Raw genomic sequence first — 13378 nt, forward strand, 5'->3', positions numbered from 1 at the left:
AAAACCCCATAACTTTTTAACCGTGAGGAACTACGCCGCCCACAGCACCATTTCGGAAAGCCCCCAAAACCATCTAGGTCAGTGAATAGGCCTGGCCATTTTTCGAGCCCAAATTCAGCCGTTTAGAGCCTCAAACAGGCTGCCGAATGTTACGGGCTGTGAACGAGATGCGATTCGCTGTTTCCGGGTGCTTTTGCAGTTTACTACATCAAATTTCATACATTTTGATGCATGGAAAAAGTCAAAAAAAAAAAAAAAACTTGTGGGCTCCACGCAAATCTACTCGTGCTCTCCGACGAAAAGGATATATGGAATCGCGAGTCATGTACTAACGGGTGCGATCATACCAGCACTAATGCACCGGATCCCATCAGAACTCCGCAGTTAAGCGTGCTTGGGCGAGAGTAGTACTAGGATGGGTGACCTCCCGGGAAGTCCTCGTGTTGCACCCCTTTTTATTTTTTTTCTTCATTTTGAAACGCGTCTCATCTTTAAAACCCCATAACTTTTTAACCGTGAGGAACTACGCCGCCCACAGCACCATTTCGGAAAGCCCCCAAAACCATCTAGGTCAGTGAATAGGCCTGGCCATTTTTCGAGCCCAAATTCAGCCGTTTAGAGCCTCAAACAGGCTGCCGAATGTTACGGGCTGTGAACGAGATGCGATTCGCTGTTTCCGGGTGCTTTTGCAGTTTACTACATCAAATTTCATACATTTTGATGCATGGAAAAAGTCAAAAAAAAAAAAAAACTTGTGGGCTCCACGCAAATCTACTCGTGCTCTCCGACGAAAAGGATATATGGAATCGCGAGTCATGTACTAACGGGTGCGATCATACCAGCACTAATGCACCGGATCCCATCAGAACTCCGCAGTTAAGCGTGCTTGGGCGAGAGTAGTACTAGGATGGGTGACCTCCCGGGAAGTCCTCGTGTTGCACCCCTTTTTATTTTTTTTCTTCATTTTGAAACGCGTCTCATCTTTAAAACCCCATAACTTTTTAACCGTGAGGAACTACGCCGCCCACAGCACCATTTCGGAAAGCCCCCAAAACCATCTAGGTCAGTGAATAGGCCTGGCCATTTTCGAGCCCAAATTCAGCCGTTTAGAGCCTCAAACAGGCTGCCGAATGTTACGGGCTGTGAACGAGATGCGATTCGCTGTTTCCGGGTGCTTTTGCAGTTTACTACATCAAATTTCATACATTTTGATGCATGGAAAAAGTCAAAAAAAAAAAACTTGTGGGCTCCACGCAAATCTACTCGTGCTCTCCGACGAAAAGGATATATGGAATCGCGAGTCATGTACTAACGGGTGCGATCATACCAGCACTAATGCACCGGATCCCATCAGAACTCCGCAGTTAAGCGTGCTTGGGCGAGAGTAGTACTAGGATGGGTGACCTCCCGGGAAGTCCTCGTGTTGCACCCCTTTTTATTTTTTTTTCTTCATTTGAAACGCGTCTCATCTTTAAAACCCCATAACTTTTTAACCGTGAGGAACTACGCCGCCACAGCACCATTTCGGAAAGCCCCCAAAACCATCTAGGTCAGTGAATAGGCCTGGCCATTTTTCGAGCCCAAATTCAGCCGTTTAGAGCCTCAAACAGGCTGCCGAATGTTACGGGCTGTGAACGAGATGCGATTCGCTGTTTCCGGGTGCTTTTGCAGTTTACTACATCAAATTTCATACATTTTGATGCATGGAAAAAGTCAAAAAAAAAAAAAAACTTGTGGGCTCCACGCAAATCTACTCGTGCTCTCCGACGAAAAGGATATATGGAATCGCGAGTCATGTACTACGGGTGCGATCATACCAGGCACTAATGCACCGGATCCCATCAGAACTCCGCAGTTGAAAACCCCATAACTTTTTAACCGTGAGGAACTACGCCGCCCACAGCACCATTTCGGAAAGCCCCCAAACCATCTAGGTCAGTGAATAGGCCTGGCCATTTTTCGAGCCCAAATTCAGCCGTTTAGAGCCTCAAACAGGCTGCCGAATGTTACGGGCTGTGAACGAGATGCGATTCGCTGTTTCCGGGTGCTTTTGCAGTTTACTACATCAAATTTCATACATTTTGATGCATGGAAAAAGTCAAAAAAAAAAAAAAACTGTGGGCTCCACGCAAATCTACTCGTGCTCTCCGACGAAAAGGATATATGGAATCGCGAGTCATGTACTAACGGGTGCGATCATACCAGCACTAATGCACCGGATCCCATCAGAACTCCGCAGTTAAGCGTGCTTGGGCGAGAGTAGTACTAGGATGGGTGACCTCCCGGGAAGTCCTCGTGTTGCACCCCTTTTTATTTTTTTTTCTTCATTTTGAAACGCGTCTCATCTTTAAAACCCCATAACTTTTTAACCGTGAGGAACTACGCCGCCCACAGCACCATTTCGGAAAGCCCCCAAAACCATCTAGGTCAGTGAATAGGCCTGGCCATTTTTCGAGCCCAAATTCAGCCGTTTAGAGCCTCAAACAGGCTGCCGAATGTTACGGGCTGTGAACGAGATGCGATTCGCTGTTTCCGGGTGCTTTTGCAGTTTACTACATCAAATTTCATACATTTTGATGCATGGAAAAAGTCAAAAAAAAAAAAAAACTTGTGGGCTCCACGCAAATCTACTCGTGCTCTCCGACGAAAAGGATATATGGAATCGCGAGTCATGTACTAACGGGTGCGATCATACCAGCACTAATGCACCGGATCCCATCAGAACTCCGCAGTTAAGCGTGCTTGGGCGAGAGTAGTACTAGGATGGGTGACCTCCCGGGAAGTCCTCGTGTTGCACCCCTTTTTATTTTTTTTCTTCATTTTGAAACGCGTCTCATCTTTAAAACCCCATAACTTTTTAACCGTGAGGAACTACGCCGCCCACAGCACCATTTCGGAAAGCCCCCAAAACCATCTAGGTCAGTGAATAGGCCTGGCCATTTTTCGAGCCCAAATTCAGCCGTTTAGAGCCTCAAACAGGCTGCCGAATGTTACGGGCTGTGAACGAGATGCGATTCGCTGTTTCCGGGTGCTTTTGCAGTTTACTACATCAAATTTCATACATTTTGATGCATGGAAAAAGTAAAAAAAAAAAAAAAACTTGTGGGCTCCACGCAAATCTACTCGTGCTCTCCGACGAAAAGGATATATGGAATCGCGAGTCATGTACTAACGGGTGCGATCATACCAGCACTAATGCACCGGATCCCATCAGAACTCCGCAGTTAAGCGTGCTTGGGCGAGAGTAGTACTAGGATGGGTGACCTCCCGGGAAGTCCTCGTGTTGCACCCCTTTTTATTTTTTTTTCTTCATTTTGAAACGCGTCTCATCTTTAAAACCCCATAACTTTTTAACCGTGAGGAACTACGCCGCCCACAGCACCATTTCGGAAAGCCCCCAAAACCATCTAGGTCAGTGAATAGGCCTGGCCATTTTTCGAGCCCAAATTCAGCCGTTTAGAGCCTCAAACAGGCTGCCGAATGTTACGGGCTGTGAACGAGATGCGATTCGCTGTTTCCGGGTGCTTTTGCAGTTTACTACATCAAATTTCATACATTTTGATGCATGGAAAAAGTCAAAAAAAAAAAAAAAACTTGTGGGCTCCACGCAAATCTACTCGTGCTCTCCGACGAAAAGGATATATGGAATCGCGAGTCATGTACTAACGGGTGCGATCATACCAGCACTAATGCACCGGATCCCATCAGAACTCCGCAGTTAAGCGTGCTTGGGCGAGAGTAGTACTAGGATGGGTGACCTCCCGGGAAGTCCTCGTGTTGCACCCCTTTTTATTTTTTTTTCTTCATTTTGAAACGCGTCTCATCTTTAAAACCCCATAACTTTTTAACCGTGAGGAACTACGCCGCCCACAGCACCATTTCGGAAAGCCCCCAAAACCATCTAGGTCAGTGAATAGGCCTGGCCATTTTTCGAGCCCAAATTCAGCCGTTTAGAGCCTCAAACAGGCTGCCGAATGTTACGGGCTGTGAACGAGATGCGATTCGCTGTTTCCGGGTGCTTTTGCAGTTTACTACATCAAATTTCATACATTTTGATGCATGGAAAAAGTCAAAAAAAAAAAAAAAACTTGTGGGCTCCACGCAAATCTACTCGTGCTCTCCGACGAAAAGGATATATGGAATCGCGAGTCATGTACTAACGGGTGCGATCATACCAGCACTAATGCACCGGATCCCATCAGAACTCCGCAGTTAAGCGTGCTTGGGCGAGAGTAGTACTAGGATGGGTGACCTCCCGGGAAGTCCTCGTGTTGCACCCCTTTTTATTTTTTTTCTTCATTTTGAAACGCGTCTCATCTTTAAAACCCCATAACTTTTTAACCGTGAGGAACTACGCCGCCCACAGCACCATTTCGGAAAGCCCCCAAAACCATCTAGGTCAGTGAATAGGCCTGGCCATTTTTCGAGCCCAAATTCAGCCGTTTAGAGCCTCAAACAGGCTGCCGAATGTTACGGGCTGTGAACGAGATGCGATTCGCTGTTTCCGGGTGCTTTTGCAGTTTACTACATCAAATTTCATACATTTTGATGCATGGAAAAAGTCAAAAAAAAAAAAAAAACTTGTGGGCTCCACGCAAATCTACTCGTGCTCTCCGACGAAAAGGATATATGGAATCGCGAGTCATGTACTAACGGGTGCGATCATACCAGCACTAATGCACCGGATCCCATCAGAACTCCGCAGTTAAGCGTGCTTGGGCGAGAGTAGTACTAGGATGGGTGACCTCCCGGGAAGTCCTCGTGTTGCACCCCTTTTTATTTTTTTTTCTTCATTTTGAAACGCGTCTCATCTTTAAAACCCCATAACTTTTTAACCGTGAGGAACTACGCCGCCCACAGCACCATTTCGGAAAGCCCCCAAAACCATCTAGGTCAGTGAATAGGCCTGGCCATTTTTCGAGCCCAAATTCAGCCGTTTAGAGCCTCAAACAGGCTGCCGAATGTTACGGGCTGTGAACGAGATGCGATTCGCTGTTTCCGGGTGCTTTTGCAGTTTACTACATCAAATTTCATACATTTTGATGCATGGAAAAAGTCAAAAAAAAAAAAAAAACTTGTGGGCTCCACGCAAATCTACTCGTGCTCTCCGACGAAAAGGATATATGGAATCGCGAGTCATGTACTAACGGGTGCGATCATACCAGCACTAATGCACCGGATCCCATCAGAACTCCGCAGTTAAGCGTGCTTGGGCGAGAGTAGTACTAGGATGGGTGACCTCCCGGGAAGTCCTCGTGTTGCACCCCTTTTTATTTTTTTTTCTTCATTTTGAAACGCGTCTCATCTTTAAAACCCCATAACTTTTTAACCGTGAGGAACTACGCCGCCCACAGCACCATTTCGGAAAGCCCCCAAAACCATCTAGGTCAGTGAATAGGCCTGGCCATTTTTCGAGCCCAAATTCAGCCGTTTAGAGCCTCAAACAGGCTGCCGAATGTTACGGGCTGTGAACGAGATGCGATTCGCTGTTTCCGGGTGCTTTTGCAGTTTACTACATCAAATTTCATACATTTTGATGCATGGAAAAAGTCAAAAAAAAAAAAAAAACTTGTGGGCTCCACGCAAATCTACTCGTGCTCTCCGACGAAAAGGATATATGGAATCGCGAGTCATGTACTAACGGGTGCGATCATACCAGCACTAATGCACCGGATCCCATCAGAACTCCGCAGTTAAGCGTGCTTGGGCGAGAGTAGTACTAGGATGGGTGACCTCCCGGGAAGTCCTCGTGTTGCACCCCTTTTTATTTTTTTTTCTTCATTTTGAAACGCGTCTCATCTTTAAAACCCCATAACTTTTTAACCGTGAGGAACTACGCCGCCCACAGCACCATTTCGGAAAGCCCCCAAAACCATCTAGGTCAGTGAATAGGCCTGGCCATTTTTCGAGCCCAAATTCAGCCGTTTAGAGCCTCAAACAGGCTGCCGAATGTTACGGGCTGTGAACGAGATGCGATTCGCTGTTTCCGGGTGCTTTTGCAGTTTACTACATCAAATTTCATACATTTTGATGCATGGAAAAAGTCAAAAAAAAAAAAAAAACTTGTGGGCTCCACGCAAATCTACTCGTGCTCTCCGACGAAAAGGATATATGGAATCGCGAGTCATGTACTAACGGGTGCGATCATACCAGCACTAATGCACCGGATCCCATCAGAACTCCGCAGTTAAGCGTGCTTGGGCGAGAGTAGTACTAGGATGGGTGACCTCCCGGGAAGTCCTCGTGTTGCACCCCTTTTTATTTTTTTTCTTCATTTTGAAACGCGTCTCATCTTTAAAACCCCATAACTTTTTAACCGTGAGGAACTACGCCGCCCACAGCACCATTTCGGAAAGCCCCCAAAACCATCTAGGTCAGTGAATAGGCCTGGCCATTTTTCGAGCCCAAATTCAGCCGTTTAGAGCCTCAAACAGGCTGCCGAATGTTACGGGCTGTGAACGAGATGCGATTCGCTGTTTCCGGGTGCTTTTGCAGTTTACTACATCAAATTTCATACATTTTGATGCATGGAAAAAGTCAAAAAAAAAAAAAAACTTGTGGGCTCCACGCAAATCTACTCGTGCTCTCCGACGAAAAGGATATATGGAATCGCGAGTCATGTACTAACGGGTGCGATCATACCAGCACTAATGCACCGGATCCCATCAGAACTCCGCAGTTAAGCGTGCTTGGGCGAGAGTAGTACTAGGATGGGTGACCTCCCGGGAAGTCCTCGTGTTGCACCCCTTTTTATTTTTTTTTCTTCATTTTGAAACGCGTCTCATCTTTAAAACCCCATAACTTTTTAACCGTGAGGAACTACGCCGCCCACAGCACCATTTCGGAAAGCCCCCAAAACCATCTAGGTCAGTGAATAGGCCTGGCCATTTTTCGAGCCCAAATTCAGCCGTTTAGAGCCTCAAACAGGCTGCCGAATGTTACGGGCTGTGAACGAGATGCGATTCGCTGTTTCCGGGTGCTTTTGCAGTTTACTACATCAAATTTCATACATTTTGATGCATGGAAAAAGTCAAAAAAAAAAAAAAAACTTGTGGGCTCCACGCAAATCTACTCGTGCTCTCCGACGAAAAGGATATATGGAATCGCGAGTCATGTACTAACGGGTGCGATCATACCAGCACTAATGCACCGGATCCCATCAGAACTCCGCAGTTAAGCGTGCTTGGGCGAGAGTAGTACTAGGATGGGTGACCTCCCGGGAAGTCCTCGTGTTGCACCCCTTTTTATTTTTTTTCTTCATTTTGAAACGCGTCTCATCTTTAAAACCCCATAACTTTTTAACCGTGAGGAACTACGCCGCCCACAGCACCATTTCGGAAAGCCCCCAAAACCATCTAGGTCAGTGAATAGGCCTGGCCATTTTTCGAGCCCAAATTCAGCCGTTTAGAGCCTCAAACAGGCTGCCGAATGTTACGGGCTGTGAACGAGATGCGATTCGCTGTTTCCGGGTGCTTTTGCAGTTTACTACATCAAATTTCATACATTTTGATGCATGGAAAAAGTCAAAAAAAAAAAAAAACTTGTGGGCTCCACGCAAATCTACTCGTGCTCTCCGACGAAAAGGATATATGGAATCGCGAGTCATGTACTAACGGGTGCGATCATACCAGCACTAATGCACCGGATCCCATCAGAACTCCGCAGTTAAGCGTGCTTGGGCGAGAGTAGTACTAGGATGGGTGACCTCCCGGGAAGTCCTCGTGTTGCACCCCTTTTTATTTTTTTTTCTTCATTTTGAAACGCGTCTCATCTTTAAAACCCCATAACTTTTTAACCGTGAGGAACTACGCCGCCCACAGCACCATTTCGGAAAGCCCCCAAAACCATCTAGGTCAGTGAATAGGCCTGGCCATTTTTCGAGCCCAAATTCAGCCGTTTAGAGCCTCAAACAGGCTGCCGAATGTTACGGGCTGTGAACGAGATGCGATTCGCTGTTTCCGGGTGCTTTTGCAGTTTACTACATCAAATTTCATACATTTTGATGCATGGAAAAAGTCAAAAAAAAAAAAAAAACTTGTGGGCTCCACGCAAATCTACTCGTGCTCTCCGACGAAAAGGATATATGGAATCGCGAGTCATGTACTAACGGGTGCGATCATACCAGCACTAATGCACCGGATCCCATCAGAACTCCGCAGTTAAGCGTGCTTGGGCGAGAGTAGTACTAGGATGGGTGACCTCCCGGGAAGTCCTCGTGTTGCACCCCTTTTTATTTTTTTTTCTTCATTTTGAAACGCGTCTCATCTTTAAAACCCCATAACTTTTTAACCGTGAGGAACTACGCCGCCCACAGCACCATTTCGGAAAGCCCCCAAAACCATCTAGGTCAGTGAATAGGCCTGGCCATTTTTCGAGCCCAAATTCAGCCGTTTAGAGCCTCAAACAGGCTGCCGAATGTTACGGGCTGTGAACGAGATGCGATTCGCTGTTTCCGGGTGCTTTTGCAGTTTACTACATCAAATTTCATACATTTTGATGCATGGAAAAAGTCAAAAAAAAAAAAAAAACTTGTGGGCTCCACGCAAATCTACTCGTGCTCTCCGACGAAAAGGATATATGGAATCGCGAGTCATGTACTAACGGGTGCGATCATACCAGCACTAATGCACCGGATCCCATCAGAACTCCGCAGTTAAGCGTGCTTGGGCGAGAGTAGTACTAGGATGGGTGACCTCCCGGGAAGTCCTCGTGTTGCACCCCTTTTTATTTTTTTTTCTTCATTTTGAAACGCGTCTCATCTTTAAAACCCCATAACTTTTTAACCGTGAGGAACTACGCCGCCCACAGCACCATTTCGGAAAGCCCCCAAAACCATCTAGGTCAGTGAATAGGCCTGGCCATTTTTCGAGCCCAAATTCAGCCGTTTAGAGCCTCAAACAGGCTGCCGAATGTTACGGGCTGTGAACGAGATGCGATTCGCTGTTTCCGGGTGCTTTTGCAGTTTACTACATCAAATTTCATACATTTTGATGCATGGAAAAAGTCAAAAAAAAAAAAAAAACTTGTGGGCTCCACGCAAATCTACTCGTGCTCTCCGACGAAAAGGATATATGGAATCGCGAGTCATGTACTAACGGGTGCGATCATACCAGCACTAATGCACCGGATCCCATCAGAACTCCGCAGTTAAGCGTGCTTGGGCGAGAGTAGTACTAGGATGGGTGACCTCCCGGGAAGTCCTCGTGTTGCACCCCTTTTTATTTTTTTTTCTTCATTTTGAAACGCGTCTCATCTTTAAAACCCCATAACTTTTTAACCGTGAGGAACTACGCCGCCCACAGCACCATTTCGGAAAGCCCCCAAAACCATCTAGGTCAGTGAATAGGCCTGGCCATTTTTCGAGCCCAAATTCAGCCGTTTAGAGCCTCAAACAGGCTGCCGAATGTTACGGGCTGTGAACGAGATGCGATTCGCTGTTTCCGGGTGCTTTTGCAGTTTACTACATCAAATTTCATACATTTTGATGCATGGAAAAAGTCAAAAAAAAAAAAAAAAACTTGTGGGCTCCACGCAAATCTACTCGTGCTCTCCGACGAAAAGGATATATGGAATCGCGAGTCATGTACTAACGGGTGCGATCATACCAGCACTAATGCACCGGATCCCATCAGAACTCCGCAGTTAAGCGTGCTTGGGCGAGAGTAGTACTAGGATGGGTGACCTCCCGGGAAGTCCTCGTGTTGCACCCCTTTTTATTTTTTTTTCTTCATTTTGAAACGCGTCTCATCTTTAAAACCCCATAACTTTTTAACCGTGAGGAACTACGCCGCCCACAGCACCATTTCGGAAAGCCCCCAAAACCATCTAGGTCAGTGAATAGGCCTGGCCATTTTTCGAGCCCAAATTCAGCCGTTTAGAGCCTCAAACAGGCTGCCGAATGTTACGGGCTGTGAACGAGATGCGATTCGCTGTTTCCGGGTGCTTTTGCAGTTTACTACATCAAATTTCATACATTTTGATGCATGGAAAAAGTCAAAAAAAAAAAAAAAACTTGTGGGCTCCACGCAAATCTACTCGTGCTCTCCGACGAAAAGGATATATGGAATCGCGAGTCATGTACTAACGGGTGCGATCATACCAGCACTAATGCACCGGATCCCATCAGAACTCCGCAGTTAAGCGTGCTTGGGCGAGAGTAGTACTAGGATGGGTGACCTCCCGGGAAGTCCTCGTGTTGCACCCCTTTTTATTTTTTTTTCTTCATTTTGAAACGCGTCTCATCTTTAAAACCCCATAACTTTTTAACCGTGAGGAACTACGCCGCCCACAGCACCATTTCGGAAAGCCCCCAAAACCATCTAGGTCAGTGAATAGGCCTGGCCATTTTTCGAGCCCAAATTCAGCCGTTTAGAGCCTCAAACAGGCTGCCGAATGTTACGGGCTGTGAACGAGATGCGATTCGCTGTTTCCGGGTGCTTTTGCAGTTTACTACATCAAATTTCATACATTTTGATGCATGGAAAAAGTCAAAAAAAAAAAAAAAACTTGTGGGCTCCACGCAAATCTACTCGTGCTCTCCGACGAAAAGGATATATGGAATCGCGAGTCATGTACTAACGGGTGCGATCATACCAGCACTAATGCACCGGATCCCATCAGAACTCCGCAGTTAAGCGTGCTTGGGCGAGAGTAGTACTAGGATGGGTGACCTCCCGGGAAGTCCTCGTGTTGCACCCCTTTTTATTTTTTTTTCTTCATTTTGAAACGCGTCTCATCTTTAAAACCCCATAACTTTTTAACCGTGAGGAACTACGCCGCCCACAGCACCATTTCGGAAAGCCCCCAAAACCATCTAGGTCAGTGAATAGGCCTGGCCATTTTTCGAGCCCAAATTCAGCCGTTTAGAGCCTCAAACAGGCTGCCGAATGTTACGGGCTGTGAACGAGATGCGATTCGCTGTTTCCGGGTGCTTTTGCAGTTTACTACATCAAATTTCATACATTTTGATGCATGGAAAAAGTCAAAAAAAAAAAAAAAACTTGTGGGCTCCACGCAAATCTACTCGTGCTCTCCGACGAAAAGGATATATGGAATCGCGAGTCATGTACTAACGGGTGCGATCATACCAGCACTAATGCACCGGATCCCATCAGAACTCCGCAGTTAAGCGTGCTTGGGCGAGAGTAGTACTAGGATGGGTGACCTCCCGGGAAGTCCTCGTGTTGCACCCCTTTTTATTTTTTTTTCTTCATTTTGAAACGCGTCTCATCTTTAAAACCCCATAACTTTTTAACCGTGAGGAACTACGCCGCCCACAGCACCATTTCGGAAAGCCCCCAAAACCATCTAGGTCAGTGAATAGGCCTGGCCATTTTTCGAGCCCAAATTCAGCCGTTTAGAGCCTCAAACAGGCTGCCGAATGTTACGGGCTGTGAACGAGATGCGATTCGCTGTTTCCGGGTGCTTTTGCAGTTTACTACATCAAATTTCATACATTTTGATGCATGGAAAAAGTCAAAAAAAAAAAAAAAACTTGTGGGCTCCACGCAAATCTACTCGTGCTCTCCGACGAAAAGGATATATGGAATCGCGAGTCATGTACTAACGGGTGCGATCATACCAGCACTAATGCACCGGATCCCATCAGAACTCCGCAGTTAAGCGTGCTTGGGCGAGAGTAGTACTAGGATGGGTGACCTCCCGGGAAGTCCTCGTGTTGCACCCCTTTTTATTTTTTTTTCTTCATTTTGAAACGCGTCTCATCTTTAAAACCCCATAACTTTTTAACCGTGAGGAACTACGCCGCCCACAGCACCATTTCGGAAAGCCCCCAAAACCATCTAGGTCAGTGAATAGGCCTGGCCATTTTTCGAGCCCAAATTCAGCCGTTTAGAGCCTCAAACAGGCTGCCGAATGTTACGGGCTGTGAACGAGATGCGATTCGCTGTTTCCGGGTGCTTTTGCAGTTTACTACATCAAATTTCATACATTTTGATGCATGGAAAAAGTCAAAAAAAAAAAAAAAACTTGTGGGCTCCACGCAAATCTACTCGTGCTCTCCGACGAAAAGGATATATGGAATCGCGAGTCATGTACTAACGGGTGCGATCATACCAGCACTAATGCACCGGATCCCATCAGAACTCCGCAGTTAAGCGTGCTTGGGCGAGAGTAGTACTAGGATGGGTGACCTCCCGGGAAGTCCTCGTGTTGCACCCCTTTTTATTTTTTTTTCTTCATTTTGAAACGCGTCTCATCTTTAAAACCCCATAACTTTTTAACCGTGAGGAACTACGCCGCCCACAGCACCATTTCGGAAAGCCCCCAAAACCATCTAGGTCAGTGAATAGGCCTGGCCATTTTTCGAGCCCAAATTCAGCCGTTTAGAGCCTCAAACAGGCTGCCGAATGTTACGGGCTGTGAACGAGATGCGATTCGCTGTTTCCGGGTGCTTTTGCAGTTTACTACATCAAATTTCATACATTTTGATGCATGGAAAAAGTCAAAAAAAAAAAAAAAACTTGTGGGCTCCACGCAAATCTACTCGTGCTCTCCGACGAAAAGGATATATGGAATCGCGAGTCATGTACTAACGGGTGCGATCATACCAGCACTAATGCACCGGATCCCATCAGAACTCCGCAGTTAAGCGTGCTTGGGCGAGAGTAGTACTAGGATGGGTGACCTCCCGGGAAGTCCTCGTGTTGCACCCCTTTTTATTTTTTTTTCTTCATTTTGAAACGCGTCTCATCTTTAAAACCCCATAACTTTTTAACCGTGAGGAACTACGCCGCCCACAGCACCATTTCGGAAAGCCCCCAAAACCATCTAGGTCAGTGAATAGGCCTGGCCATTTTTCGAGCCCAAATTCAGCCGTTTAGAGCCTCAAACAGGCTGCCGAATGTTACGGGCTGTGAACGAGATGCGATTCGCTGTTTCCGGGTGCTTTTGCAGTTTACTACATCAAATTTCATACATTTTGATGCATGGAAAAAGTCAAAAAAAAAAAAAAAACTTGTGGGCTCCACGCAAATCTACTCGTGCTCTCCGACGAAAAGGATATATGGAATCGCGAGTCATGTACTAACGGGTGCGATCATACCAGCACTAATGCACCGGATCCCATCAGAACTCCGCAGTTAAGCGTGCTTGGGCGAGAGTAGTACTAGGATGGGTGACCTCCCGGGAAGTCCTCGTGTTGCACCCCTTTTTATTTTTTTTTCTTCATTTTGAAACGCGTCTCATCTTTAAAACCCCATAACTTTTTAACCGTGAGGAACTACGCCGCCCACAGCACCATTTCGGAAAGCCCCCAAAACCATCTAGGTCAGTGAATAGGCCTGGCCATTTTTCGAGCCCAAATTCAGCCGTTTAGAGCCTCAAACAGGCTGCCGAATGTTACGGGCTGTGAACGAGA

General features: G+C 46.5%; 26 non-coding genes across 26 annotated transcripts; all 26 read left to right on the top strand.

Annotated features, from left to right (window-relative positions):
- The first annotated feature begins 333 nt into the window (after positions 1 to 333).
- On the top strand, positions 334 to 452 carry LOC130502729 (5S ribosomal RNA). The gene has a single exon (XR_008940404.1). It is a non-coding gene; the product is annotated as a 5S ribosomal RNA (ribosomal RNA).
- Positions 453 to 825: 373 nt separating this feature from the next.
- LOC130502755 (5S ribosomal RNA) lies at positions 826 to 944 on the top strand. The gene has a single exon (XR_008940429.1). It is a non-coding gene; the product is annotated as a 5S ribosomal RNA (ribosomal RNA).
- Positions 945 to 1313: 369 nt separating this feature from the next.
- LOC130502766 (5S ribosomal RNA) lies at positions 1314 to 1432 on the top strand. Its single transcript, XR_008940440.1, has one exon. It is a non-coding gene; the product is annotated as a 5S ribosomal RNA (ribosomal RNA).
- A 756-nt stretch (positions 1433 to 2188) lies between these two features.
- On the top strand, positions 2189 to 2307 carry LOC130502777 (5S ribosomal RNA). The gene has a single exon (XR_008940451.1). It is a non-coding gene; the product is annotated as a 5S ribosomal RNA (ribosomal RNA).
- A 374-nt stretch (positions 2308 to 2681) lies between these two features.
- LOC130502788 (5S ribosomal RNA) lies at positions 2682 to 2800 on the top strand. Its single transcript, XR_008940462.1, has one exon. It is a non-coding gene; the product is annotated as a 5S ribosomal RNA (ribosomal RNA).
- A 373-nt stretch (positions 2801 to 3173) lies between these two features.
- Positions 3174 to 3292, top strand: LOC130502735 (5S ribosomal RNA). The gene has a single exon (XR_008940410.1). It is a non-coding gene; the product is annotated as a 5S ribosomal RNA (ribosomal RNA).
- A 375-nt stretch (positions 3293 to 3667) lies between these two features.
- On the top strand, positions 3668 to 3786 carry LOC130502746 (5S ribosomal RNA). The gene has a single exon (XR_008940420.1). It is a non-coding gene; the product is annotated as a 5S ribosomal RNA (ribosomal RNA).
- A 375-nt stretch (positions 3787 to 4161) lies between these two features.
- On the top strand, positions 4162 to 4280 carry LOC130502747 (5S ribosomal RNA). Its single transcript, XR_008940421.1, has one exon. It is a non-coding gene; the product is annotated as a 5S ribosomal RNA (ribosomal RNA).
- A 374-nt stretch (positions 4281 to 4654) lies between these two features.
- Positions 4655 to 4773, top strand: LOC130502748 (5S ribosomal RNA). Its single transcript, XR_008940422.1, has one exon. It is a non-coding gene; the product is annotated as a 5S ribosomal RNA (ribosomal RNA).
- Positions 4774 to 5148: 375 nt separating this feature from the next.
- Positions 5149 to 5267, top strand: LOC130502749 (5S ribosomal RNA). Its single transcript, XR_008940423.1, has one exon. It is a non-coding gene; the product is annotated as a 5S ribosomal RNA (ribosomal RNA).
- Positions 5268 to 5642: 375 nt separating this feature from the next.
- Positions 5643 to 5761, top strand: LOC130502750 (5S ribosomal RNA). The gene has a single exon (XR_008940424.1). It is a non-coding gene; the product is annotated as a 5S ribosomal RNA (ribosomal RNA).
- A 375-nt stretch (positions 5762 to 6136) lies between these two features.
- LOC130502751 (5S ribosomal RNA) lies at positions 6137 to 6255 on the top strand. The gene has a single exon (XR_008940425.1). It is a non-coding gene; the product is annotated as a 5S ribosomal RNA (ribosomal RNA).
- Positions 6256 to 6628: 373 nt separating this feature from the next.
- LOC130502752 (5S ribosomal RNA) lies at positions 6629 to 6747 on the top strand. The gene has a single exon (XR_008940426.1). It is a non-coding gene; the product is annotated as a 5S ribosomal RNA (ribosomal RNA).
- A 375-nt stretch (positions 6748 to 7122) lies between these two features.
- Positions 7123 to 7241, top strand: LOC130502753 (5S ribosomal RNA). The gene has a single exon (XR_008940427.1). It is a non-coding gene; the product is annotated as a 5S ribosomal RNA (ribosomal RNA).
- Positions 7242 to 7614: 373 nt separating this feature from the next.
- Positions 7615 to 7733, top strand: LOC130502754 (5S ribosomal RNA). Its single transcript, XR_008940428.1, has one exon. It is a non-coding gene; the product is annotated as a 5S ribosomal RNA (ribosomal RNA).
- A 375-nt stretch (positions 7734 to 8108) lies between these two features.
- LOC130502756 (5S ribosomal RNA) lies at positions 8109 to 8227 on the top strand. Its single transcript, XR_008940430.1, has one exon. It is a non-coding gene; the product is annotated as a 5S ribosomal RNA (ribosomal RNA).
- Positions 8228 to 8602: 375 nt separating this feature from the next.
- On the top strand, positions 8603 to 8721 carry LOC130502757 (5S ribosomal RNA). Its single transcript, XR_008940431.1, has one exon. It is a non-coding gene; the product is annotated as a 5S ribosomal RNA (ribosomal RNA).
- Positions 8722 to 9096: 375 nt separating this feature from the next.
- LOC130502758 (5S ribosomal RNA) lies at positions 9097 to 9215 on the top strand. Its single transcript, XR_008940432.1, has one exon. It is a non-coding gene; the product is annotated as a 5S ribosomal RNA (ribosomal RNA).
- Positions 9216 to 9591: 376 nt separating this feature from the next.
- Positions 9592 to 9710, top strand: LOC130502759 (5S ribosomal RNA). Its single transcript, XR_008940433.1, has one exon. It is a non-coding gene; the product is annotated as a 5S ribosomal RNA (ribosomal RNA).
- A 375-nt stretch (positions 9711 to 10085) lies between these two features.
- Positions 10086 to 10204, top strand: LOC130502760 (5S ribosomal RNA). The gene has a single exon (XR_008940434.1). It is a non-coding gene; the product is annotated as a 5S ribosomal RNA (ribosomal RNA).
- Positions 10205 to 10579: 375 nt separating this feature from the next.
- LOC130502761 (5S ribosomal RNA) lies at positions 10580 to 10698 on the top strand. The gene has a single exon (XR_008940435.1). It is a non-coding gene; the product is annotated as a 5S ribosomal RNA (ribosomal RNA).
- A 375-nt stretch (positions 10699 to 11073) lies between these two features.
- On the top strand, positions 11074 to 11192 carry LOC130502762 (5S ribosomal RNA). The gene has a single exon (XR_008940436.1). It is a non-coding gene; the product is annotated as a 5S ribosomal RNA (ribosomal RNA).
- Positions 11193 to 11567: 375 nt separating this feature from the next.
- LOC130502763 (5S ribosomal RNA) lies at positions 11568 to 11686 on the top strand. The gene has a single exon (XR_008940437.1). It is a non-coding gene; the product is annotated as a 5S ribosomal RNA (ribosomal RNA).
- A 375-nt stretch (positions 11687 to 12061) lies between these two features.
- On the top strand, positions 12062 to 12180 carry LOC130502764 (5S ribosomal RNA). The gene has a single exon (XR_008940438.1). It is a non-coding gene; the product is annotated as a 5S ribosomal RNA (ribosomal RNA).
- A 375-nt stretch (positions 12181 to 12555) lies between these two features.
- LOC130502765 (5S ribosomal RNA) lies at positions 12556 to 12674 on the top strand. The gene has a single exon (XR_008940439.1). It is a non-coding gene; the product is annotated as a 5S ribosomal RNA (ribosomal RNA).
- Positions 12675 to 13049: 375 nt separating this feature from the next.
- On the top strand, positions 13050 to 13168 carry LOC130502767 (5S ribosomal RNA). Its single transcript, XR_008940441.1, has one exon. It is a non-coding gene; the product is annotated as a 5S ribosomal RNA (ribosomal RNA).
- The last annotated feature ends 210 nt before the right edge of the window (positions 13169 to 13378 follow it).

Source organism: Raphanus sativus, unplaced genomic scaffold (genome assembly GCF_000801105.2).
Source record: "Raphanus sativus cultivar WK10039 unplaced genomic scaffold, ASM80110v3 Scaffold0686, whole genome shotgun sequence".
NCBI lineage: Eukaryota > Viridiplantae > Streptophyta > Magnoliopsida > Brassicales > Brassicaceae > Raphanus > Raphanus sativus.